The sequence below is a fragment of the Nicotiana tabacum genome, chromosome 14 (genome assembly GCF_000715075.1).
Source record: "Nicotiana tabacum cultivar K326 chromosome 14, ASM71507v2, whole genome shotgun sequence".
NCBI lineage: Eukaryota > Viridiplantae > Streptophyta > Magnoliopsida > Solanales > Solanaceae > Nicotiana > Nicotiana tabacum.
The window spans coordinates 75,602,928-75,630,154 of NC_134093.1; the positions used below are offsets into that span (position 1 = coordinate 75,602,928).

Here is a 27,227-nt window from a genome sequence, read left to right on the forward strand (position 1 = left end):
GTTGATCCAAATCATCAACGATTCACATTAATACCCATTTTTACTATTCTTTAAATCTTTTGCCAGGCGATGTCTCAACCGTTGGATCACACAGATCCAAGGCTCCCCCTTTTTTCCCTAATAATCATTTTATCAATTCTCATCTTCTAAAAAATTGAAACCGTTGATCAAGAGATCCAACGGCTCAGATTCAGTCTTTCATTTTTAATCCTTAGAGACCCCCTAAACCCTCATTCATTCTCAACCATACCCAACCGCCTCTCTTTCTCAATTCTCTTTCTTTTCTCTTATCCCATCTGACCTCGTCAGTCACAAATTATTGTACAAATTTGTGCAAGGTCACAAATTCAAACTCCAAATCACTCAATATGTCCCATACATCCGCAAATCCTACCGATACTTCCATTTTCATCAATAAATTTCAAGTTCCCCAAATTGAACCCCTGACCTAAAAGATGCTACTGAAAATCGCTTGTTCTTCCTTCGATCTTTCAAATCCATGGCATGCATGGTTGTTTATCTCCAATTTCTTCATTGTTATTCTTTATCCATAGGTCAAATGCAGTAACCTCTGGATATTAGGGTTTGACCGGTAGTCCAAAGGCTTCAATGGTCGACCCTCATGCCCAGGTAATTTCTATGATGTTTTCACCTCTATTCTTCACTGATTTCACCTCTATTGCTATCATCATCCATGCAATCGTCACTTTCCACCATCGATTTTGAATATTTCGGATGACCCTAAGTGGCTTGAATGCCACTATAAAAGGGACATTCAATGTCTTCACCTAACAACACATCTAACTCTCTCCGAAACACAAAAAGAAAGAAATAAAAATGTTAATGTTCAAAGTTTCTCACTAAGTACTCACTAAACTTTCTGTTTTTCTTTATCTTCTCCAGTTCGAGTTCAATGTGGCACTGGTTTTGAATTGGGGTCTCTTAAACAGCTATTGAATCACTTTTTCTTGGTTTGCGGCCCCGCATAAGGTCAGTGCACACTGATCCCCTTTATCTCACTTTAATTATGTAGGCTTGTGTTTGTGATGTTTTCTTTGTTAGTAATCAGTTGTTTGTGACATATATTATACTTGTTATGCCTTATCTTGTATTCTTTCCTCACTATTAAGTTGCAGACTTTCTAGATAAGCTATGTTGTTTTGATGTTGTTAATAAACTCTATCTATCATGACTTAGTTAGTTGGAAGTGTTTTGTGTTAATATTCTCTCATGGCTAAACCTTATGTTAATGATATTATGTGAATCAAAAGAATAGCCTGAGTACAGTCATGTTTGCTAGGCTAGTTGAATCATGCTCCTGAACCTCTCTTTGTGCTTCTGTACCTCTAGGTTATTCGACCCTCCAACTTGTGACATTATGTTAATCTTATAGATATATTCTCTGTACTTCATGTCATGTATTCAACCTGTCTACTTTATTAAGTCTTTGTTGATAAGTGTGAGAGTGATAAACTGCTTATTCTACATACCCAGTAATCTGTGTATAGCTGTTATTCTTAGACTCTGTTAAGTCTTTGTTAAATACTATGTTAACAATATTGTATATAATATGTTAGTTAAGCAACTAGTTCTAAAATCAGACCGTTACGCTTCTCTTGGGAACAATGTTAACTTGTTAACACCAAGCCACCTTAATGTTTGTGTTGTGCTATTTTTGCCTTAGTTCTAGGAACATGATTGTGTTAGTGATGACTTGTCTTGACTTAGTTAGTACTCTGTTCATATTATATTAATGGAATGATTTCTGTATGCTTCTTATGATAATTGGAAACAAAAGAGATCATATAAGGAACTCTATCAATGTGTTAGAAGATTTGAATGTGATCAATCTCTTGAATGAATACCATTTCCTGATTACTTGAACCCTGCTATATGAAAATCTTTGCTATCATGACTCTCCTTAGTTTCTACACCTGAGTTCACATCTGTTGTATTAGTACTGTTGTGCCCATAGGGTATTTCATGACAGCAGCTTGAAGAAGCCTATCCTTACATCTCTGTGTTCACCTATAATAGTCCAAATCTTTCTGTGGTAAGGAAATGGTTTGAGTAAGTGATCCTATAAGAGACTGACCCTAATGATCTGTCCTTGTTTAAATATTTTTAATTGTTAAGCTATGCCATGCTATTATTATGACCTGTACATTAACTCATGTACTAAGTGAATCTGTTTGCACATCTGTGTGTTAATATATTATGATTTTCCAGTTTAACTATTAAGGTGATTAGGTCTTAGTGAGATGTATGCCTGCTCTTAGACTTAGAAGTATTTGACACATATTCTTATAATCTGAACTTGCCTAAGAGAACTTTGAGCATCAACCCTATAGTGAAACCAACAGAACATGTACCTGAACTCCTCTCTGTTTAGTACTTGCCTATTAACATTTCTAAGCCTAAGAAACATGAGTAGTGAAGCATGCCTACTACCTGCACTTTGTGATATTGTGTCACAACAGTGATCTCATGCCTACCCTTTATCCTATACTTTGATTTGAATCCCCGTTCAGTCAATACTGTGCCTTTAGCTACTATTGTGCTTTGATGATGAACTGCAGTGCCTTATTTTTCCACAGTTGTCGAATTTTGTGTGTGTTTGAATTTGTAAAATGCTCACTAGGACTCTTGTACCTACGATTTGTATCTTAGTAGTATGAGTTACTCTTTTATTTCATTCATTTGTGTTTAAGCATTTGAGTAAGATTAGAAGTAGGTGATTAATGGTATTTGGATGTGAAAACTTGTTGTGGTTATGATCCCTCTCCTTGACACAAGCACTGCTCAGGGTCCGTGAGACCCTCGTGAACTCTAAAGTGCCAAGGGCTCAAAGGAGAATAATATCCATAAATGAGGATTTATACGAATCCTTTAATTATTATTTCCTATTAATACTCATAGGATTAACATAAATGAAATATGTCCCATTGCATTCTTTAGTCCTTTTTTATTATTTGACTTCATCTCTATCTTATTTCATTTGATATACACTAATGATCCTTTTTTTGGTGCATGTTTTGACTTGGGCCTACTGAGTTCCATTGGGAACTCAGGCCCAAAGTCTAGTCCAGTCCAGCCCGCTTCCCTGTCACGCATAGGAGTCTGTCGCTTAGCCCAAGTGCTGCTGGGCCTGGTTAAGTTTTACCAAGCCCAAACCGCCAAGAGTCTGACCTCTGTCCCTCATTTATTTTTAACTCTGTTCATGTTGTTTGTTATATATATATATATATATATATATATATATATATATATATATATCTCTGTGCCAGAATGACTAACTACATTATTGGATATCTTTGATAATTTGATCTTCTTTAGGGAAGTAGGCAAACCAAGGCCCATAGGTAAAATCAAGTTAGAAATTCTGCTCACTTTAGGTCTGATAATGTTGAATCACTAATTAATTCCCAAAGTTATCTCTTTGATAATGAAAGGCTTTATCTTGTTATCATTAATAATTTTCAATAAGTTTGGACTTTGACAGATTTCAAAAGCAACCCGAAATCTCTTTGAAAATCAGAATTGCAAAAAGAATAATTGTAAAGCTGCATCACAAAATAAAAAAACAAACATAGCCGGCATTTATAAACTGGTGTATGTCAATGAGTTTCAAAAACACAAGACTTTCTCAGTACAATTGATTTTCAAGTAAGGAGTACCTATTCTAACTCAAGGTATATTTTCAAATAGTCCCTCACTCTACTAAGCTTTAAATAGATAATTATCTTTGTAAAGCGCACCCTCAACTTCCTTTCAAACAAAGAGTTCTTTACAAGATTATTTAAAAACATATCTAGTTTTCAACATATAAGCATACATTTTTATAGACTTTAAGCATCTGATTAAGACGAATATGGACACTTCTTTCCTCAAACCTAGCGTAATCCTAAGGAGCTACCTCAGGTAGATTTTGAGGTGTGCCTAACACCTTTTAGAATAACTAGAACCCTTACCCAAATCTCACCGGTTAGCAGACCATTAGGATAATAATTTTATAAACCCATAGGTTCCCTAGTATACCTTAAAATATTAGGTGGCGACTCTCTTTATCAACTTCAGAAGAATCATTAGTTATATTTTGTATTGATGAGTGAAAAACAGGGTACAACAACATGGCAACTCATTTGGGGATTCTTACACTTAGGTTCTGAACTTAGCAGATTTAGGCTAGACTTGAAATTTGGGAATGTTTGTTATATTCTACTTTAATTATGCTTAACTTGAAAATACATGCTTACCCGCTTTATTCCACTTGCTTATGCTTTTTAACATGCTTACTTGTTTATTGCTACTTTGCCACAATTATTTGTTACCGCTTTATACACTATCATCACATCTTTCCTCTCGAGTAATGGCCGTACATAATCACACACAAATGACACGCGAAGGTTGTCTTTTATACCCCACCAAACCTTCTTCCAAAACTCTCTAGCTTCATAGAACGACTTTGTCAGGCCAATTGACATAACGTCTCGCAGTTATTCAGTCCAACTCCAAAATTAGGAAACACTTTACTCTTAGCAAACATAGGACATGCTGCATAAACCTTAGGTGTGTCAGTCCTTAGTATTGACTCATAATTAGGAAATCCAATGTAATGTCAACAGGTCATGCACCCAACGACATGTCTTTTGTGGAACGACGAACCAATCCAGATAATACGCTAAAGATCTGGAGAAAACACTTACCAAAACTTTCACCTTTAGATGGAAATTAACCGCAATGTCCCCGATGTTGCACCCTATTTTGCACTACACAAAATAAGATTCAACTTGTAGTTTCTTTGTTGTTGATAAAAGAGAGTTGTCACCTAATATTTAAAGGTATACTAGGGTACTTATTTAATTAATAAGTCATATTTATTATTGGTCTGCTAACCGGTGAGATTATGGTAAGGGTTCTTGTTCTTCTAAGGGGAAGGTGTTAGGCACCCCTTAAAATCTGCCTGAGGTAGCTCCATAGGACTTAGACTAGGTTTAAAGGGATCAATTATTTGTACTATGCTTAATTACTATTAAAGAGCACGTCTTACTGTATATCTAAGGAAAAGCATGATATTAATAAAAGGAACATGAGACCCTTAAAAGGTTGTGAATTTATAAAGGAGTCTATGTTGGTGGATATAGTTGAAAAAGTTTTGAAATATGTATGTAAATGTTCTATATTTTATAAATCTTGTGAAAAGAAGTTAAGTTATGAAAACATCTGATTTAGGGAATAGGTGTTCATGTTATTCTAAAAGGTGTTTGAAAAGTGAGCCTAAGATATAGTTTGGCTTTTAAAACGTTAAGGAAAAGCGGTCTTTTGAAAATCCTTTTGGGGTGACAGTACTTCACCTTTTATGAAAATTCCGATTTGCCTTACGATAGTAAAGCTTGCGATTCAATTCTGATTTTCTTTTGAAAATGGGCCGCTATTTTTACTAAGTTCTGCGCTTCAAAATCTTTTAAGAAAAGAAAAAGTGAGCGAGAACATAGTAATGATATGAGTGAATTATAATTAGCGAAGTGAGGATTAATTACTAACTAATTTCTTTTAAATCCTACATTATTTAAAGCTTGCCTATGTTTTATATGATGTTAAAGCATGAAAATAAAGTATGTAATCTAATATGTGAGTGTTGTATACATGACAACAAAGATGCGACAAAGCAACAAGGAAGTAGATAAAAGGTAATGAAGCAGTAAACTAGATTAAGGAAGCAATATATAATAACAAAGGAATTGAGGGAAAGAGGACTGTACTCTAGTAATTGGGCCTCAAGAAGGCAGGCCCAGCAGTAATGAGATACGGCTACAGCTGATTTTGGACTCTCTAGAAAAGTGCAACAAGGCTGGGATTGGGCATGAGTTTCATAGGAACTTAGCAGGCCCAAATAATGTACATGTCCAAAAGAAAAGAGAAAATCATTAGATACATGCTCCATATTTTCAGCATATTCAACCGTGTATGAACTATATATAAACAGACGACTGGAACCAAATATATTAAAATTATCAATAGTCTAACGCTATGAGAAATTATACTAATATGGTGGTCATACATGAAAAATAATTTACATTGAAAATCTTTCATTGTCATTAAACACTAAACCCTTAAAGAACCAAAAGTGTCAATGAATTAAAGGCTAAGGAGGGAGTTCTACTCAAGGTCGATGCCCCCTTTGAATCCTCAGATGCTTCAAAGTTTCCAAGGGACTCGAGGCCCATGGCAATGTTTGTGCCGGGGAAAGCAGCCCCACTTAGAGTTAAAATCCACTCCCAAATACCCCTAACCACTAACAACATATTTTTTCTTATGTGTTTAAATTCCAATGAGGCCCTTTCAATGTAAACTAAATTCTATAGTATCACTTACCACAAAAGTACACTCTCCCTTCTAACAGAATAACATAAAGGCACAAAGACTATATTTGATACCAAATGAATAATACACATATCAGGAAAACCTAAAAGTCAGACTTCGAGCACATATAGGAGAGAAGCAGAAACATCATAACATACTGTTAAAGGTCTAAGCATTAGGGAAAAAACACATTCAAGGGGAAGGTAAGCTATACAGAGTTCATATATGTAGCAACACAAGAAATACAAATGCTCCTGCCTTGGCAAACAAACTATGAACTGATTAGTTTTCTACTAGCACATGCATGGATTAGTAACACTACTTGGAATTTTAAGAGGTATTAATAAAGGTTCAGGCAAATAGTCACAACTAGAAACTTTTATAGAAGTTACCAAAATATATCAGAAACATGATCAAAACTCTCAATACGACTACAGGTTCATAGATTTGGTCATGGAATCCCTATAGGGGTCAACATGATTATATTAATAATAGTATTAATCTCAAATAAGCCATTATGCTCAGATAGTAGCAGTGGAAAACTTCTAACAAGATTGAAAATCAGATTCAATTTCAGAATAGTAGAAGCGAGAGAACTGAGTGCAGTTCAAAACAAGCATGGGATCTGGAAGCCAAACAAGGGAACCTACAACATTCAGTCAATTATACATAGATACTTCAAGCGAGGTTGTAATCTTATACAGATAGAGGAACTTTACATGTTACAGAATCAAGTTAAACATGTTATGAAGGGAGAGGGGTGACAGATAAGGGAAGTATTATACCAAAACAAGTTTAACCTATGTGTATAGCTTAAATTAATATCTAGATATAAAGCAATCACACTTAGTTTAATAATCAACACTTGATTATAACAAGAATAACTAGGTCCTACCTTATGGAAGACACCTTATTGACAACTAAATATAAGCTTTATAAAGTAGTAGTAGCATCAAAGAAATTAAAAACAGAAAAAGCACTACACCAAATAGGTTTTGACTTAAACATGTAACTGAAGGTTTTAACTAATATGAGACAACTAAGTTGAGCTTAACAACAATTACCTAGTTAACTATAACAAACATGATTATGACTTATTTTATGAAGAAGAGGATAACTTAATCTTAATAGGATAACTTTATCTTAACAGAATATAGACAATAGAACTATTGGTATTCATGAAAAGAAGAAAGTTCAACTCAAACAAGGCTACTTCATACAGAGGCAATCAACAGTTAGGTATAATCATGAGAATGCCATAGTGACAGTCCAGAAGTTGCCCTCAAAGTTGGCAGATATAGGTATAGAGAAGGAAAGCATCTAAACACTTAGATTTTTTCATGCTTCTGTTAAATGGTGGGTGATATGAACTTATGAACTTTTCAGGTGATCTTAGTTAGGACTATCAAATAATAAACTTAACCACAAGACAAACAGAAGGCAGGAAACAATATGTAGAGGTAGAGATCACAACAGAATCATCACTGAAAAACTATGAAGTTTAGAAAAATATGAGCAGTCATTTAAAGCACATTAAGGGAAATTAATCATGTAGACTATTAGGATTCAGATATAAGAGTTGTTATAGTCAATAGCACCTTATCATGAACATAGATATAACATTTTGTATATCAATGATAACATCACAAACAACTACAATTAATAGAAGACAATGAGCATGTTCATAGCATTCTAATAAGATGATCAAAGGAGAGAAGTTAGGAATGTACTGACCTTTTTGAGGGCAGTAGAACAAACAGGAATATCTCTTAGTTGCTTAAGACCCCAAGGCTTCAAGCTCGGAGCAGCGAAAGTACTTAGAAACGAAAAAAGAAATCAGTAAGAAATCCTAGGTTTGGGATCTCGGAATTGCTCTTAGATGTTGTTAGGTTGTTTTTTTTCAGTGTTAGGTCGTGGTAGATGAGAACATTAAAGGCCCCTTTTATAGTACTATTAAGGCTCTTAGGGTTTCACAAATTCAAAATAATAGTGGGAATTGATGAAATATCGATGATGACAGTAAGATTCAGTGAAATCAGAAAGAAACAGAGGGAAAATGAATGAAACTTTTACCTGAGTGGAAAGCAATTGACCGTTGAAGGAAAACACATTGGACAAAGCCCCAAAACCCACAGGTCACTACGTTTGACCTCTGGGTACAAAATATTCATGATAAAGCTCTGAAATGTGCACATGCATGCTCCGATTAGGAAGAACGAGTGGAGAAAATAGATGAAATGAAGTTTCATCATTTAGGTCTAGGGTTTCAAATTGGGGTTTTTGAATTTAATCAACGAAAATGGAAACTAGACTCACTAGCTTCATCATCTAGGGACAAATAAGACGAATCTATAAGTCTAATTTGAAAGATCGAAAAGAATGTGGTTTCAACCTTACTAGCCGCGTCTAATCTCTCAGATTTGAAAAGAAAAAAGGGAAAATTAGCTGGATTTGGGGATTTGTGCAAGGTTTAGGAGATTGATGGTTGATGGAGACGAGAGAAAAGAGATAGGGGAAATAGAAAGGAAGGGCGGCTAGTATTTGAGTGAATGATTAGGGTTTTGGGGGAATAGAGGTCCGTCTCTAGGTTAAAGACGAGAGATGGAACGAGAGCCGTTAGATCTATTGATCAACAGTTCCGATTATTTTTGTAATTGGAAATTTAGAAATGATTTAAGTGGGAAAAATCGGTGTCTGTTGGATTACTTTGATTGGATGGTTGAGATTTGATCTTTGGGTGTTTGAATTAAAGAGAAAATGGAGACCAATTGTAACCCGTTGATCTGAGGAACAGACGGCTCAAAGAGAATGGCCTAGATTGCCACATTGGAATGGAGATGGGGTGTTTGGACTGACTTCTTCCGTTTGGGCCTTAGCAATTGGGCTGAAAATAATTTGAAGAATAACCATTTTATATTTGATTAAGAATTGCAATTGTAGCCCTTTTGTCTTTTAATCCCTTTTTGAATTTAATTTAAATAAACTTAACACTTTTCAATAAAATATGGTCAAATTATAATTAATATATATACTACTAATTATTTAATTAATTATTTATAAAAATACTTTGTTTTCTAAATTGCAACACTAATTTTAAATTTCACATAATAATCTAATTAACTAGATATTAAAGAGTAATTCATTAAATTAATTATAAGACATATGTAATGTATATATAAGGGTTATTTTAATCTTAAAATATTGAATATATTTGTAATTACATTATGTTAATACTACACGATTAATTTTAAAACTAATACTTAATTAATTCGTAAAAATATGTATTTGTTACTGGAAAACACTTTAAAAATATTTATTGTAAATTAGTAAGTATAAATAAATTAATTTAAAAGGGGAGGGTCAAAATTGGCAATCAATAGCTGCCCTCTTTGACCGGAGACGATGAAAGAGTTTTCGGATAAAGAAATTGAACCAAAGCCAATTTTATCCTGACTTCAGGCATGTATTGCAGTAATGAGGATTGTGAATTGCAGGATTGAGTTAAGGAAGAATCTCGGAAGATTTTGGGAATATTGGGGACGAATTCTGGCTTTGAATTGCTTACATAACTCAGGCTTAACGAGGATCAGGCCACATGTAGTTCTGGAATGAAGATTTTGACGAAGCAGCAATCGCAGGAATTGCCCCAGTATCATATTATGATGATACTAGCGAGACTGTCACGATACAATTTCTCCTATAGGCCATGATGACACCCAACATTTACCGCTAGGCAAGCCAGCCTTAAGATAACTCCGCGATCTTTCTTTTAACGGTTTAAAGTAGTTGATTTTCAATTTATGCACAAAATAAGAAATGAAAATTTTATAAAAATAAGAGATCAAAATTTTTAAAACGAGTGAGATAAGATAAATAACCCAAAACCATCAAGTGCCTACTAACATAAATTTTCAAGACCTGGTGTCACAAGTGTATGAACTACTAGTAGAATATACAAAGATTACTACACTGCTGTTTTAAACAAAATAGACAAAAAATAAATAAAAAGGAAGACTTCGGCTACTACAGAACGGGCTCGAAAGACAACTCACCGCAAAGTCTCATAATAGTAATCAAGTGTGCGCGCCAGACTGATATTCAAAAGCACCTACCTCAGAACCTGCACATTAAGTGCAGAAGTGTAGCGTGAGTACATAAACAACATGTACCCAGTTAGTATCTAGTCTAACCTCGATGAAGTAGTGACGAGGGGTCGACTTTGACACTTACTATGGGTCAACAATAGAGAATATATGTATATAACTAATAATTAAACATGGGATATATAAATGACATTAGAACTCAGAAGCAAGAATCAAAAATAGATAATCCTTTCACCGATAGCATTTACCAAATCAATTTCTCCCCTTTTATATTTTTAATCTTTCAAACCAATGAAGCAATATCAATCATATTGAAATTTCCAGTATCATTTCGCATGAATTATGCCGAGGACGTACGGCCCGATCCAAAATGCATAAAAATATACTATATGCACTGCCGAGGGTTGAACGGCATGAACCATAAATGCATCTATTAACCTGCCGAGGCGAACGGCCCGCTCCCATGAGTGTAGTGGAAATTTACCCCGCTCGCGAAATATAATTGCGATGCGGTTGAACATATATTTCTCAAGTTATCCCTCAATTCTTTCCAAAACAAGAAAATTATGCTAGAAACTTTAAAAGCCATTGAGATCCTCAATCTCAGCTCTATCCAAGGCAATTAGTAAGCATAATCAAATAGCGATGTCAACAAAGCATGGTGTAACCCTAAAACTTACCCGGACATAAGCAGAATTAGTAGCTACGTATGGACTCTCGTCACCTCGTGCGTATGTAACCCCACAATTATAAGGACATATTAATTAAATTCACCTATGGGGTTAATTCCCTATTACAAGGTTAGAAAAGAGACTTACCTCGTCTCAAAACCTAATTTTCGGTCCAAGATTGTGCTCAAACCCTTAATTCGGTGCTGAACAATCCAAAACTAGTCAAATGGATTAAAAATAAATTAATACTTGTTCAAAAGTTCATATTCCAACTATTAAAGGGATTACCCAACGCCGAATACAGGATTCCTAAAATTCACCCCCGGGCCCACGTCCCCGGATATCGGAAAGTTTCGAAGAAAATTGTTATCCATAACCTCAAGAACTCAAATATTTTATTTTTACTAAATTCCATAACAAATTTCATACTAAAATCTAATTTTTATCAAAAACCTAGGTTTTCACATAAACCCATAATTTTCACTAATTTACATGTTATAATCTACCCATAAGCTATGTATTTAACTCATGTTGTATAGAAATTACTTACCTCAAAGTGCTAGGTGAAAACCCCCTTCCAAAAATCGCCCAAGAGATGAAAGAAACTGAGCTAAATGGCCTATGTCTCGCATTTAATAAGGCTGTGTACAGGTCGCAGATGTCGCATTTGTGACACCTGGTTCGCAAATGCGAGGGTCGCAAATGCGACAAACTCATCGCTAATGCGAACCTGGGCTCCCACTGCAAGGTCGCAAATGCGACCAAAGTGTCACAAATGCGAACACTGCCCAGCTCAGGCTTCTTCGCAATTGCGAATCCTTCCTCGCAAATGCGAGGTTCGCAAATGCAAACAAATTCTCGCATTTGCGAGACCTGCAACAGCTGCCAAGAAACACCAGAAAACTAAAGTTTTTCTCATCCTCCCGAACGTCTGAAACTCACCCGAGCGCTCGTGGCTCCACACCAAACACCCACACAAGTCTAAAAATATCATACAAACTCGCTCGAGTGATCAAAACACTGAAATAACATCCAAAACCACGAATCAGATGCCAAAACACATGGATTAACTCATGAACTCAAGAACTTCTAAATATACTTCCGCGCGTCCAATTCCTATCAAATCAACTCGGAATGACGCCAATTTTTGCGTGCAAGTCTTAAATGACATTACGGAACTATTCCCAGTCTCAGAATTCCATTTGGACCTCAATATCCCCAAACCTACTCCAAACCAAATTTAAAGAACTTCAACAACCTTCAAAGAACCAACTTTCACTATTAGGCGCCGAAACGCTCCCGGGTCATCCAAAACCCGACTCGAGCATACGCCCAAGTCCAAAAACATCATACAAACCTATTGAAACAGTCAAATTCCAATTCTGAGGTCATTTACTCAAAATGTTGACCGAAGTCAAACTTAGCCTTTTAAGGCCAACCTAAGGAACCAAGTGTTCTGATTTCATCCCTAACCCTTCCAAAGCTCGAACAAACCATCCCCGTAAGTCATAAAAGAGTAAAAGCAGATTTGGGGAGTCTTATTTAGGGGAACGGGGTTCTAAAAAGCAAAACAACCTGTCGGGTTGTTACATTCTCCACTTCTTAAACAAACGTTCATCCTCGAACGGGTCTAGAATCATACCTGGAATGCTGAATAAGTGTAGATATCTGCTCCGCATGTCTTCCTCGGCCTCACAAGTCGCTTCTCCGACTGTTCGGCCCCTCCACTAGACTTTTACAGCAGAAATCTTCTTGGACCTCAACTGGCGAACCTGTCTATCAGCAATGGCAACTGGTTCCTCTTCATAACCCAAGCTCTTATCTAGCTGAACTGTGCTGAAGTCTAAAACATGTGACAAGTCAGCATGATACCTTCGGAGCATAGACACGTGGAAAACCAGATGAACTCCCGATAGACTGGGAGGCAAGGCAAGCTTGCAAGCAACCTCCCCAACTCGTCTCAACACCTCAAATGGGCCTATAAACCTTGGGCTTAACTTGCCCTTCTTCCCGAATCTCATGATTCCCTTCATTGGTGAAACCTTCAAGAGAACTTTCTCACCCACCATAAATGATAAATCACGCGCATTCAGATCTGCGTAACTCTTCTGTCTGGACTGTGCTGTACGAAGTCGCTCCTTAATCAACTTTACCTTTTCTAAGGCATCCTTCACCAAATCAGTACCATATAACTTAGCCTCACCGGGCGCAAACCATCCAATGGGCGAACAATATCGCAGACCATACAAAGCCTCAAATGGAGCCATCTCAATGTTGGACTGATAACTGTTGTTATAAGCAAACTCGACCAAAGGCAAGAAACGATCCCACTGACCTCCGAAGTCAATCACACATGCCAAGAGCATATCCTCCAAAATCTGAACTGTCCGCTCCGACTGCCCGTCGGTCTGTGGATGAAAGGCTGTGCTGAGCTCTACACGGTTCCCCAATTCACTTTGTGCTGCTCTCCAAAAATGTGAAGTAAACTGAGAGCCTCTATCTGATATGATGAAAATTGGCACACCGTGCAACCGAACTATCTCCTGAATATAAATCTGGGCCAACCTCTCTTAAGTATACGTAGTCACAACCGGAATGAAGTGTGCCAAATTGGTCAATCTATCAATAATGACCCAACCTACATCGAACTTCCGTAAGGTCCACAGCAACCCAACTACGAAATCCATAGTAATGCGCTCCCACTTCCACTCATGTATAGTCATCTGCTGGAGTAGGCCACCTGGCCTCTGGTGCTCATACTTAACCTGCTAGTAATTTAGGCACCTAGCTACATACTCAATTATGTCTTTCTTCATCTGCCGCCACCAATAATGTTGCCTCAAGGTACGATACATCTTCATAGCACCTGGGTGAATGGAATATCGAGAACTATGTGCTTCCTCTAAAATCCTCTCCCTCAAGCCATCAACATTAGGAACACATAGACAACCCTGGAGTCGCAGAACACCATCCTCACCGATGAGTAACCTCTTTGCAACCACCATATTGTACCATCTCTCTGAGGACCAACAAGTGTGGATCATCAACCTGTCGAGCCTTGATCTGCTTAAATAGTGAAGACTAGGCAACGGCGCATGCAAGAACTTGGTTGGTCTCTAAAATATCCAACCTCACAAGTCTGTTAGCCAAGGACTGAATGTCCAAAGCTAGTGGCCACGCCTCTGCTGAAATGAAGGCCAAGCTACCAATACTCTCTGCCTTTCTGCTCAAGGCATCCACGACTACATTCGCCTTGCCCGGATGATAAAGAATGTTGATGTCATAATCATTCAGTAACTCAAGCCATCTGCACTGCCTAAAATTGAGATCCCTTTGTTTGAACAAATGTTGCAAGCTGCGATGATCAATGTAAACCTCACAGGACACCCCATAAAGATAATGCCTCCAGATCTTAAGAGCATGAATAATCGCGGCCAACTCCAAATCATGCACACGATAATTCTTCTTATGGGGCTTCAGCTGACGTAAAGCATATGCAATAACTCACCCTTCCTTCATCAATACATAACACAAACTAACATGTGAAGCATCGCAATACACAGTATACATCCCCGAGCTAGAAGGTTACACTAGAACTAGTGTTGTAGTCAAAGCTGTCTTGAGCTTCTGGAAGCGCGTCTCACAATCATCAGACCAATGGAACGGATCACCCTTCTGGGTCAATCTAGTCAAAGGTGCTGCAATAGATGAGAAACCCTCCACAAATCGGCGATAATAACCTGCTAATCCCAAGAAGCTCCTAATCTCAGTTGCCGTAGTAGGACGAGGCAAACTGTGAACTGCCTCAATCTTCTTGGGATCCACCTTAATACCCTCGCCTGATACAACATGCCCCAAGAATGCTACAGAATCGAGATAAAACTCACACTTGGAGAACTTAGCATATAGCTTATGTTCCCGCAAGGTCTGAAGCACCACTCACAAATGTTGCTTATACTCTTCTGTGCTACGTGAGTAGATCAAAATGTCATAAATGAAGATAATGACAAACGAGTCAATGTTTGGCCTGAACACCCTATGTAACAACCCAATCGGTCATTTCGAGCTCTAGCACATCATTCAGCAGTTTGAGGCCATGAGTAGCTTCACTTCAGGTATTATGACTTGTGCGTATGGTCAAAATTAAAATTCGGGAAATTCGGAGTTGATTTGGAGAGAAAATTCTAATTTCAGAAGCTTTAAGTTTGAGGAGTTGTCTAAGAGTATATTTTGGAGTAAATGATCTCAGACTTGGGATTTCAAGGTCCCAACAAGTTTGTATGATGATTTTGTACTGGGGCATATATCCGGATCGGGTTTTGGATGACCCGATAGCGTTTCGGCGCCTATTGTGGAAAGATGGCATTTGGAAGAATTTCAAAAATTTGGGTCGAAGTGCATTTCAATGTTATCGATGTTTGTTTGGGATTAAGAGTCTGGGAATAGCTCTGTATGATGATTCTGGCCTTAGGAGCATGTTCCGAAGTGGATTTGGAGGTCCGTAGGTCATTTTGGAGTCATTTGGCGAAAGTTGTGAATTTAAAGGTTTTTGGAAAAGTTTGACCGGGAGTGGAATTTTTTATATCGGGGTGGAATTCCAATTCTGGAAGTTGGAGCAGCTCTGTAATGTCAATTATGACTTGTGTGCTAAATTTGAGGACAATCGAACATGATTTGATAGGTTTCGACATCGAATGTAGAATTTTGAAGTTCTAAAGTTCATTAAGCTTGAATTGGGATGAGATTCATGGTTTTGGCATTGTTTGATGTGATTTGAGGCCTCGAGCAAGTTCGTGTCATGTTTTGGGATGTGTTGGTATATTTGGTTGAGGTCCCGAGGGCCTCGGGTGGATTCCGGATGGTTAACGGATCAACTTTTGGACTAAAGGAATGATGAGGCAGCTGGTATCTGGTGTAACCGCACCTGTGAGGTTTTGGCCGCAGGTGCGGAGCCGCAGAAGAGGCCAAGAAGGGGCGCAGAAGCAGAATTGGCTGGGGAAGGTTGGGACCGCAGATGCAGTCAAGTTTCGCAGAAGCGGGACCGCACCTGCGCACGAAGAGCCGCAGAAGCGTGGGCGCAGATGCGCATGAGGGCCGTAGAAGCGGCCAGCAATCTTGGCTTGGTTTCTTGCAGGTGCGAGACTTGGAGCCACATAAGCGGCTGTCACAGAAGCGACCTTCGCATCGCAAAAATGGAATTTGTGCTGGGCAGTGAGGTTTCTTTAAAACGGGGATTTGGCCCATTTTCTTCAATTCTCTCTTGGTTGGGCGATTTTTGGAGAGCTTCAATTGGGGGGTTTTCATCATCTATGTCAAGGTAAGTTATTCCCACCTATTTTAAGTTAAATACATGGTTTTTATACGGATTTAAGCATGAAAATTTGTAGAAGTGGGATTTTTGATAGAAAACCTAGAATTTGGTAATTTTGGAATTTGACCACGAAATTGAACATGAAATTGAGAATATAGTATATATTTGAGTTCGTATTGTTATGGGTAACGACTATCTCTAAAAATTTCGGAATCCGGGCACGTGGGCCCGAGGGCGATTTTTATCGACTTTTCGAGCGAAGTTAGAAATTGTTGTAAAATAGATTTTAAGGAGTATTAGAGTATATATTTATGGATTTGCACATTTATTGACTAGTTTTGGAGTAATGGGCATCGGTTTGAGTTGTTGGAAAGGCTTTGGAGCCGGTTATGGAATTTCGGAGCGAGGTAAGTCTCTTTTCGAAACTTGTAAGAGGGAATTAACCCCATAGGTAAGTTTATTTAATATGTGGTTCTATCTGTGGGGGCTACGTACGCACGAGGTGACGAGAGTCCTTGCGTAGTTACTATTATGCTTATGTTCGGGTAGTCTAGGATCCAAATCATGTTATACTTACGATGTTTGCGCCCTACTTGTTAATTTAATTGCTTAAATCATATTGAAACTTGATAAAGGAATTGTAAAAGGCTAAACTTCATTTTCTTGAATGTTAATGAGAATTTGGTATTCCCTTGACTAATTGCCCCTTAATAAATCTTGAATTGGTTGTTGTAAATATATTTACTCTTTTGTGGAGAGGGCCAAACGCCTCGGTAGCAAATAGATGCATCTATGGTTCGCGTCGTTCGACCCTTGGCAGTGCACATTTTAAATATTTATGTTAGATCGGGTCGTATGACCTCGACATGATTTGCGCATGATTAATCTTTGGAATTAATAATAATTGATATTGCTTCATTGGCCTGAGATACAAAATGTTAGATGACGAGAATAAATTTGGAAAATTTTCTATTAATAAAAGAATTGTTCACTCACTTCTTGTTATTGTGTTTACAGCTATTTCTTACAATCCGTGCTTAAGTATAATATCGATATTTTATTGTTAGCCTATAGTAAGTGTCGGAGTCAACCCCTCATCACTACTTCTTCGAGGTTAGACAAGATAATTACTAGGTACGCGTTGATTTACATACTCATACTACACTTGCTGCACATTTTTGTGCAGGTACATATATATCTAGTGGCCTTGTGAGCGCAGAGGCGCGGTTATTGGGGGGACTTAGGTGAGCTGCATCGCCTGTTATGATCCGCAACCAGCAGAGTCTCCTTCAGAGTTACTTATATATTTTTCCTGTCTAATTTGTATTCCGGATAGATGCTATATTTTATTTTACTTCCTAGTTGATGCTCATGCACTTGTGACATCGGGTTTTGGGGGTGTACTTATGGGTTGTTCAGTATTATAAGTTGTGAAAATACTATCATTTACTTTGTAAAGTCTATTTCTTACTATTTAATTGAAGGTAATTATGATTGCAAAAATACTAAAATGAGTAATTAAGTTAATCAATTATTGTTGGTTGGCCTGACAGCAGTGTTAGGCGCCATCACGATCTCTAATAGAATTTGGGTCGTGACAACTTGGTATCAGAGCGTTAGGTTCATTTAGGTCTCACGAGTCATGAGCAACTCTAGTAGAGTCTTGCGGATCGGTACGGAGACGTCTGTACTTATCTTCGAGAGGCTACAGGGTTGTTAGGAGCACTTCCCTTTCTTGATTCCTCATCGTACGATTTCATTTGTTTGAGGCTTATGCCTTTGTTTCTTTCATATTCAATCTTATGCGATGTGAAGCGCTTTTTATAAATTGGGAATCGAGGAATTTTAATGGCACTACAAATGTAGTGCAGGATATTTCTCCCTGCATAATCGACTGGGCTAATGTCGTCGCCTTGCGGAAGGATGTTCTTTTGTTCCAACTTAGTATCTATATTTTCTATGGTTTCGAGACTGTGCACGGGTTACTACGATGTCTATGAGTTGTTGTAGCATAGTATTGATATAATGGTAGGATACTTGTCTACGTTTCAGGGCAGTGAATGATTCGAAATGAGGTTTTTATCAATGCATGATTTAGAGGTTCAGTGTTTTATTTCCAGCGGAGGAAAGGCAATCGGACTAAGAATGTTCAGGTTTGGGTTGATGGAGTAACGAGACTTGGTATTTTCGAGCGTGGTGGAATCTTTATCTATGATGTGGTGTCGTCGTCCTTAATTGAATGTGTTAAGCTCGCTAGAGTTATGGCCTTCTTAAAAATTGCCTTTGGGGCATAGTATTGTGAATGGTGCCGGGGAAGTGGCTGTCAGAGGTTGTAGTGTGCTGTGGTTCAGAATCGAATCGGTGATCCTAATATTGATGGCTCAAGGAAGATGAACTTCGCGGAGGTTTAGAATTGGCGGCGATCAGTTGGTTCAGGTGCTACAGAGATAAATTTTGATTTAAGGCAACAACTGGGCAGCGAAGGATGAGGAAGGGCAGGTGAGAGGTTTCTTGCGGTGGTTAAATTCCTAGAAGGCCAAGTGTAAGGAAAGAGAAGTCGAGTAGTTGCTTAAAGGAGAGGGTTTGACCAAAGTGGGAGAGTGGCAGAGTATCATATGGGTTTTGTGGTAGGAGAGCTACCCGCCTTAAGGAAAGTTTAGAGTGATTTGAGACTCATGGTGGACAGTGACTAGGTTTACAGACTAATTTGGAATATTGGCTACTACACTGAGGAAGATTAGATACGACAGGAGAGAGTTGCTTAATATAAAGAGGGAGGCAACATGACTTTCGATTGGAATGTATCGTTGCACCTTTAGCTGATGTCCATGAGGAGTGAACGGACTTGTACAGCTGGTGAATGAGCACGGGCTCAGGACAATTCATTGGTTTCGTGGTAATTGTACTCGGTGCAACGTTGGTGGAAGATGTCGGCATGGAATTTCCACAGGTGGGTTATCTCAGGTGAGCAGGTTAATGATTGTGTGGTGTTGATGAAGCTTCTACGAAGAATTCTACTGGCTACCCGGTAAGAGGTCGAACATGTGAATGTGGCTAGTGATTCAGAGCATTCATGAAATGGTTAACAGGAAGATTTTGAGGAATTTGGCGGGTCGATTGCGCGAGGTCATGTCACTGAGGAAGAAGGAATCTTTGTAGGTTCCACGGTTATGTAATTGTAGCTTCAAGCTAAGTGGGAGAGCCCCACCGCCTACGATTGGATTGCATGGTCGTCTACATGTGAGGTTTCTGGTTATCGACATATTGGTGGGTTATTACGACTAAGGAAAGATAACATCCGTGGTGATTTGAGCAAAGGATTTGAGGAATGTGTGCTATAATTGGCCTTATCGATTCATGTTCAGGATTTGGGAGGATCAGGATTTATGCTTCGTGTAGATGTGATGTATTTGGGAACAAGTCAGAGTGGGTGACTCTCAACAACGATCCTAGTGGATTCAAAAATTTAAAGTGCGGTGGCTAAGGACTTCGAGTCTGTGGTATGGTCAAGTATCGAGCCTATGTAGTGGATTATGAAAGAGACTTAGAGTGTTCTATGCTATCATCGATCTACGGTGTAGCCTTGGAGGAATGGGAGAAAATAACTTGAAATTCATAAAGGAAATATCATAATGGGTGTACCAGTTGAAGATGCGAATGTGTGCACAAGGATGGTATGAGATGGTTTGTGGGTTTTGAGACAATGTGATCTCGTGAAATAGGGTCCTTCTGGATAAGTGCGGATTAGGTTCGTCATTTTTGAATGGAGCTATTATTATTCCTAAGGCAAGTCCGTAGTAAATTAGAAGAAGTCGGATCGGTTAGCAATGGTTGAATCAGCATGATAGTGGCAATGATCAGTTCCTTCAACGTGTTAAGTCTTACAGGTGGTTGTGGCGGTACGTGCGAGGCTTGACGACCACCATAATTGATTTTACTTGGAGGCATTCGATTTATTATGGCCAGTTATGTGTAGATGGATCCCAGAAGAGTCATGGTGGTTTAGACCACTACTTGGGGTTGTATTTTCTGCGGTTATGAGAATTTGGTTGCGTGTTGCAATGGTTCTCCTGAAATAAGTTAAGTGAAAGGTTGCTATATGACGGAGTGTTTACTCTATTAGTGGATCAGGGGTTATTATGGAATTCATTTACTCCCACGTATTGGCATGTTAGGTGCAGTGAGCGGCATGGCAATCGGAAGTTGAGGATCAAGGTTGCGGTTCGGTGTTGACAAGAATGTCATGAGCTCGGATGAGCAGGAAAGTATTCAGATGGTTAGAATCAGTAGGTATTGTCTTTAGCATCACCTGAGATCGGTGTCCTGTGTAAGAGGCTTTGTGTACTGATTTGCGGATTCTTGATTTTCTTTACAGCATTAGTGTGGCCGGCGGTATGGATGTGTAGATTTGTTACCTGGTGCGGAAGGTCGTGGAAGCGTATCCCACGGGGAGATTGTGTAAGTGTGACATGTAGTCACTTGATTGATTAAAGATTGAAATCAAGTATTTAGATTTTGGTACTATCGCTAATGTGAGAGTTTAGTCCTGAAAAGGCGCTCTATTTAGTTGGTTGTGAATTGTGGAAGTTTGTTCCGGATTCGACGGTTGTTCTTGCATGTCATGGGGAAAAGGGTCATTATGGATCCTTGAGAGGTTATTTGCCCAAGCATGGTATGATCAGAATCGGTTTGAGGTTCGTTGATGGGTCCAAATGTGGATGTGTACTCTACACCAGCCTGGGTGTGTTCATTCAGCATAACATTCCTTATGGAAGAGTATTCGGGCGTGGGGTGTTAATTTCATCGCCAACTATTTCATGTAATACTCTATTGTGCCATGTGGGTTGTGAGACGGCTTGGTTGTTTGTACAATGTGTTGAGGTCCGCGTAGCGATGGTGTTATGTGAGCCGGATGGCTCTCGAGATGCAGATCATATATCATACTTTAGTTGCGCTTGCGTTTTTAGCGTATGACGCTACCCTCTCCCCAGGATTTGTATTATGCACTTGGCGTGCTTAAGGGTTATATTCGGGCATTTCGTGAGTATAAGCATTACGAATCGATGTGTGGTTTCTTTAGATTATTATGTGTGGATCGGGTGGCACGCCTCCACGGGTATGTTGTTTGGATTGGGTGGCACGCCGCCACGGGTATCATGGTTGGATCGGGTGGCACGCCACCATGGGTATCATGGTTGGATCACGTTGCACGCCGCAACTATGTCATGTGTGGATTGGGTTGCACACCGCAAACGTGGGATGTGGAGTACAGTTCCCTATATCTATTCTCGTGTGTTTTGTCCCTCATTTTCTGAGGAAGGTTCATGACATCTTTTCAATTGTTTAAATAGTTACGTGGGTTGAGTAGTTCTTTCCAGAGATCATTTTTCCTTATGTATCACATTCGAGTTTGTAGCTTGTTAGCACATTGTGGCATCATATGAGACTTTTGGCAGTGTCTGAGGTGGCTTATTACCTGAGCAGCTTGTATTGGGTAAGACAAGATTATTGGACCTAGGATCAGTGTGATCAGATTTATATGAAGCATATTAAAGAGCAAATATCGTTATTTGGTTCAGAATGAGGTAATGGTTCTTGTCAAGAGGAGAAACTCAATGATTTGTTGACTCGACAGTTGGTTATGAATTTTTACACCTCTTTTCCGTCATGGCAGCATTGCAAGAGTTGGAACAAGAGTTATATGTGTCATGAGGTGTCTTGTGTGCATCGGATTCGTGGAATTTCGGCTATTAATATCGGAGGATGTTATATGGTCATGTGAATTATACGGTGCATGGTGTGAATTCAGCAAAGGTATGCAATCATGTATTGGTGCATCGTGTAGTGATTGATACGGTGTTCGTATGTTAGAAACAGGCCGGGTGGAGAATTCCGGATGTTGGAATTTGGCTCTAAGGCTTATTTGACTAAATAAAAGGGAGGAATTTTGTACTGGCTCGAGCTAATGTGCCCAACTGGGTTGTGGTAGCACGGTTAGGTGCATGAGGTATTAAACAGTGATTTCGGACAACGCTAGAGCAGTTCTTAGCACGTTCGAGGACGAACGTATGTTTAAGTGGGAGAGAATGTAACGACCCGACCAGTCATTTCGAGATCTAGAGCGTCATTCGGTGGTTTGAGGCCATGAGTAGCTTCACTTCAGGTATTATGACTTGTAAGTGTGGTCGGAATTGAAATTCGGGAAATTTGGAGTTGATTTGGAGAGAAAATTCTAATTTCAGAAACTTTAAGTTGGAGGAGTTGGCTAAGGGTTGATTTTTGAGTAAACAACCTCAGAATCAGGATTTGAAGGTTCCAACAGGTTCGTATGATGATTTTTTATATGGGTGTATGTCCGGATCGAGTTTTGGATGACCTGGGAGCGGTTCAGCGCCTATTGTGGAAAGTTGGCATTTGGAAGAATTTCATAAATTTGGGTCAAAGTGTATTTCAATTTTATCGATGTCTGTTTGGGATTCTGTGTCTGGAAATAGCTCTGTATGATGATTCTGGACTTAGGAGCTCGTCCGGTAGTTGATTTGGAGGTCCGTAGGCCATTTTGGGGTCATTTGGCGAAAGTTGGGAATTTAAAGGTTTTTGGGAAAGTTTGACCGGGAATGGACTTTTTGATATCTGGGTCAGATATCGATTTCGGAAGTTGGAGTAGGTCCACAATGTCAATTATGACTTGTGTGCAAAATTTGAGGACAATCGAACATAATTTGATAGGTTTCGGCATCGAATGTAGAAGTTTGAAGTTCTAAAGTTCATTAAGCTTGAATTGGGATGTGATTCATGGTTTTGGCATTGTTTGATGTGATTTGATGCCTCGAGCAAGTTCGTGTCATGTTGGTATATTTGGTTTAGGTCCCGAGGCTCTCGGGTGGATTTCAGATTGTTAACCGATCAACTTTTCGACTAAAGGAATGATGAAGCCGATGGTATCTGGTGTAACCGCACCTGCGAGGTTTTGGCCGCAGGTGCGGAGCCGCAGAAGCGGCCAAGAGGGGGTGCAGAAGCAAAATTGGCCGGGGAAGGCTGGGACCGCAGATGCGGTCAAGTTCGGCAAAAGCGGGACCACACATGTGCACGACGAGCGGCAGATGCGCATGAGGGAGGCAGAAGCGGCCAGCGACCTTGGCTTGGTTTCTCATAGGTACGAGACATGGAGCTGCAGAAGCGGCTGTCGCAAAAGCGACCTTCGCACCGCAAAACAGGAATTCGTGCTAGGCAGTGAGGTTTCTTTAAAACGGGGATTTGGCCCATTGTCTTCCATTCTCTCTTGGTTGGGCGATATTTGGAGAGCTTCAAGTGGGGGTTTTCATCATCTATGTCAAGGTAAGTTATTCCGACCTATTGTAAGTTAAATACATGGTTTTTATACAGATTTAAGCATGGAAATTTGTAGAAATGGGATTTTTGGTAGAAAACCTAGAATTTGGTATTTTTGGAATTTGACCACGAAATTGGACATGAAATTAAGAATAAATTATATATTTGAGTTCGTACTGTTATGGGTAGCGACTATCTCCGAAAAGTTTCGGAATCCGGGCACGTGGGCCTGAGGGTGATTTTTATCGGCTTTTCGAGCGGAGTTGGAAATTGTTGTAAATTGAATTATAAGGAGTATTAGAGTATATATTTATGGATTTGCACATTTATTGACTAGTTTTGGAGCGATAGGCATCGGTTTGAGTTGTTGGAAAGGCTTTGGAGCCGGTTATGGAATATCGGAGCGAGGTAAGTCTCTTTTCTAACCTTGTAAGAGGGAATTAACCCCATAGGTAAATTGATATAATATGTGCTTCTATTTGTGGGGTCTACGTACGCACGACGTGACGAGAGTCCTTACGTAGTACAATTATGCTTATGTTCGGGTAGTCTAGGACTCAAATCATGTTATACTTGCGATGTTTGCACCCTACTTGTTAATTTAATTGCTTAAATCATATTAAAACTTGATTGTAAAAGGTTAAACTTCATTTTCTTGACCGTTAATGAGAATTTGGTATTCCCTTGAATAATTGCCCCTTAATAAATCTTGAATTGATTGTTGTAAATGTATTTACTCTTTTGTGGAGCGGGATGAACGCCCCGGCAGCAGATAGATATATCTGTGGTTCGCGCCGTTCGACCCTCGGCAGTGCACAGTTTAAATATTTATGTTGGATTGGGCCGTACGACCTTGGCATGATTTGCGCATGATAAATCTTTGGAATTAATAATAATTGATATTGCTTCATTGGACTGAGATACAAAATGTTAGATGACGAGAATAAATTTGGAAAATTTTCTATTAATAAATGAATTGTCCACTCACTTCTTGTTAATGCGTTTACAATTGTTTCATACAATCCATGCTTAAGTATAATATCGGTATTTTATTGTTAGCCAATAGTAAGTGTCGGAGTCGACCCCTCGTCACTACTTCTTCTAGGTTAGACAAGATACTTACAGGGTAAGCGTTGATTTACGTACTCATACTATACTTGCTGCACATTTCTTTGCAGGTACATATATGTCTAGTGGCCTTGTGAGCACAGAGACACGGTTATTGCGGGGAATTAGGTGAGATGCATCCCCTATTATGATCCGCAACCAGGAGAGTCTCCTTCGGAGTTACTTATATATTTTTCCTGTCTAATTTGTATTCCGGACAGATGCTGTATTTTATTTTACTTCCTAGTTGATGCTCATGCATTTGTGACACTGGGTTTTGGGGGGTTCTTATGAGTTGTTCCGTATTGTAAGTTGTGAAAATACTATCATTTACTTTGTAAAGTCTATCTCTTACTATTTAATTGAAGGAAATTATGATTTCAAAAATACTGAAATGAGTAATTAAGATAATCAATTATTGTTGGTTGGCCTGACAGCGGTGTTAGACGCCATCACGACCTCTAATGGAATTTGGGGCTTGACACCCTGTTCATCAAATCCATAAATGTCGCTGGGGTGTTAGTCAAGTCGAAGGACATCACTAGAAACTCATAATGGCCATATCTAGTACGAAAAGCAGTCTTCGAAACATCCGAGTCCCGAATCTTCAACTGATGGTACCCCGATCTCAAGTCGATCTTAGAGAACACCCTAGCACCCTGCAACTGGTCAAACAAATCATCAATACGCGGCAACGGGTACTTGTTCTTAATGGTAACTCTGTTCAACTGGCGGTAATCAATGCACATCCGCATAGTCCCATCTTTCTTCTTCACAAATAATATTGGTGCACTCAAGGTGATACACTTGGTCTGACGAACCCCTTTGCTAGAAACTCCTCAAGCTGCTCCTTCAACTACTTCAACTCTTTCGGAGCCATACGGTACGGTGGGATAGATATAGACTGGGTACCTGGAGCCAAGTCAATACAGAAGTCGATATCACGATCTGGTGGCATGCCAGAAAGATCATAATGATACGTATCCGAGAACCCCCAGACTACTAGCACTGAATAAATCACAGGAGACTCTGCAGTAGTATCCCGAACATAAGCTAGATAAGCCAAATAACCCTTCACGACCATGTGTCGAGCCTTTATAAAAGAAATGATTCGGCTAGGTGTGCTGACAGACGAACCCTTCCACTCCAATCTAGGCAAATCGGGCATCGCCAAGGTAACAGTCTTGGCATGGCAATCAAGGATAGCGTGATATGGAGATAACTGGTCCATGCCCAGGATAACCTCAAAGTAGGTCATATTGAGTAACAGGAGGTCCGCTCTAGTCTCAAAACCACAGAATGTGACCACACAGGACCGATAGATCCGATCCACAACAACAGAATCGCCCACAAGAGTGGACACATAAACAGGAGTGGCCAAAGGCTCACAAGGAATATCCAGAAAATGAGCAAAAAGGGATGACACGTATGAATAGGTAGACCCTGTATCAAATAATACTGAAGCATCCTTACTACAGATAGAAATAATACTTGTGATCACGGCACCCGAGGCCTTTACATCTGGTCTGGCCGGTAAAGCATAGAATCTGGCTGGAGCGCCACCTGCCTGGCCTCTACCTCTAGGACGACCCCTACCCACCTGCCCTCTGCCTCTAGGCAGCCGGACGGCTGGTGCGGCTACTGGTGTTGTAATCATGGGTGGCTGCCTCTGCTACACTGCCTTGCCCCAAAGTCTGGGACAAAATCTCTTTATGTGACCAGGATCTCCACACTCATAACAACCCCTCGGAGTGGTGGACTGCTGCCCTGAGGTCTGACCTTGATGGCCTAAATACCCACTAGAAGGACCCTGAATAGCTGGTGGGCGGTAAGAACTCTCTGGCTTAGCGCTGAAATATGGTCGAACTGGAGCACTCTGAGGAGGCAGTGGTGCTGGATATGTGGGCCTACTTGGCTGGCCTCTCCCAAACTAACCTCTTGCCCTAGATGGAGCACTACTGAATCCTCCCGAATGACGAAACCGCTTGTCCTTGGCATCTGCTCTCGATCCCGCTGGCGATAACCCTCAATCCTCCGAGATATCTCCACAACTAGCTGGTAAGAGGTCCCCATCTCAACCTCTCGGTTCATAGTGGATCGAATACCGGAGTGAAACCCTGCAACGAACCTCCAATAGCTTTTGTGGCTCGCCAACCGCAACTAGTCTTGGCTAAGTTGCAGCTGCTGCAACTGGCTGGGCTCCACCCACGGGTAGTGCACCCGGGGTCTGATATACGGCAGCTGTATGTCCCGGACCCTGGGGAGTAGGGGTCTGTGCTCCCCTTCCAGCCTGAGATCTGGCTGGGTCTGCTGGAAATAAACCAGCCTGGGTCATAGTAC

At 39.6% G+C, this 27,227-nt stretch overlaps 1 long non-coding RNA gene across 2 annotated transcripts; it reads left to right on the top strand.

Annotated features, from left to right (window-relative positions):
• Positions 1-236: 236 nt before the first annotated feature.
• LOC142168750 (uncharacterized) lies at positions 237-17,885 on the top strand. Of its 2 annotated transcripts, XR_012698706.1 has the most exons (3): positions 237-630; positions 904-3,182; positions 17,635-17,885. It is a non-coding gene; the product is annotated as an uncharacterized LOC142168750 (long non-coding RNA). The 2 variants fall into 2 exon arrangements; XR_012698705.1 differs by lacking the exon at positions 17,635-17,885 and having other exon boundaries at positions 904-3,321.
• Positions 17,886-27,227: the final 9,342 nt, after the last annotated feature.